This window comes from Pleurodeles waltl, chromosome 6, assembly GCF_031143425.1.
Source record: "Pleurodeles waltl isolate 20211129_DDA chromosome 6, aPleWal1.hap1.20221129, whole genome shotgun sequence".
NCBI lineage: Eukaryota > Metazoa > Chordata > Amphibia > Caudata > Salamandridae > Pleurodeles > Pleurodeles waltl.
Window position 1 is genome coordinate 1,089,213,920 of NC_090445.1, and position 1,230 is coordinate 1,089,215,149.

Below are 1,230 nucleotides of genomic sequence, written 5' to 3' on the forward strand. Positions count from 1 at the left end.
CCATTATAAGATCCGGTACGGTAGGCGCACCAAATAACCCGCATTAAAGAAACACAAAATGAATGGCTCAGGCAGTCAAGCTGACATAAAGCAGATGTGTTTAAGCACTAATACTTTGAGCCAAGTATACATCACGCAATGACTAAGTATATGCACATGTGGATGTAGCCTCACCATGTTGGAGTGTACATAACAGTCGCCTCGTTTTCAAAAATGAAATGCATACTATTTTGAGCCTCAGTCTAACGAGTTTGTATCAAAGCTCTGCTCAATTGCCATAGCACTCTTGTTTTCACTATGCAGCAACCACCTGTACTTGATGACAAGGCCCACATACAACGCACTCAGCCCTACATGTGGAGCGCTTGTAGACCATGCAGCCCAAGCTTTTAGTTGACTCATGCAAAATGATAAACCTCATCTATGCCATCTGAGCACTCAAGCACGAAATCCATCATCAGACCAGAAGTTGAGTGGTTGTGAACCAACTACACTACTAGGACTTTGGGACCTGCCCTGCTACTTACCCAAAAGTGTGCAAGATCTTTAAGCTGAAACTATAGGTGGAGCTCAAAGATTTCACAAATGGAAACATATGACTCGCCCCAACAACCATAGGCTAAATAACCCCACATCCACCCTCGCATGGCATAGTCTCACCGCTGCAACGTGTACCCTGCCTGGTTTGTCTCCCCAGTCATGGTCCGAGGACTCAGGACTCTGAAAAGGCAGAGGAATATGAAAGGATGCAGATCAGCAAACCAAAGACTGAGCAAAGCTTGTTCTCCAACGCTGTGGAACTGGACAGTGTGTCGTGGGCCCAGAGGCCTACGCTCCTATATGCCTCTGGGACAGGGCTGAGAGAGCAGCCCCCCTCCCACCCCCGGGTATCCACGTTGGGTCCCATTATAATTACACGTTACAATCCAAATAACCAACCTCTAATCACAGTCAGCACCCCAAAGCTAACTTGAATTTGCTCCAACTTCAGTGGAAGTGTGGTTTTCAATGGGAAACGTTCTGCTTCGGCACAAGTGAAGGATTTCCAAACAACCATACCACATTATTTTTTTAAGTTATTGGAGCGCCTTTTACTGTAGTTGTACAAGAGCAGTACTTTGATCTCGCACCATTTCAACTCATTCATCCAGTTTGGCCCAAGTGTTTGAGATTAATTACAGGGCACGAAGTGCCTGATCTTGAGCGGTATACATATTCTGACTTGCGAAT

At 45.7% G+C, this 1,230-nt stretch overlaps 1 non-coding gene across 1 annotated transcript; it reads right to left on the reverse strand.

Moving 5' to 3' along the window:
* Window positions 1-667: 667 nt before the first annotated feature.
* Window positions 668-900, reverse strand: LOC138302265 (small nucleolar RNA SNORA73 family). The gene has a single exon (XR_011205355.1). It is a non-coding gene; the product is annotated as a small nucleolar RNA SNORA73 family (small nucleolar RNA).
* Window positions 901-1,230: the final 330 nt, after the last annotated feature.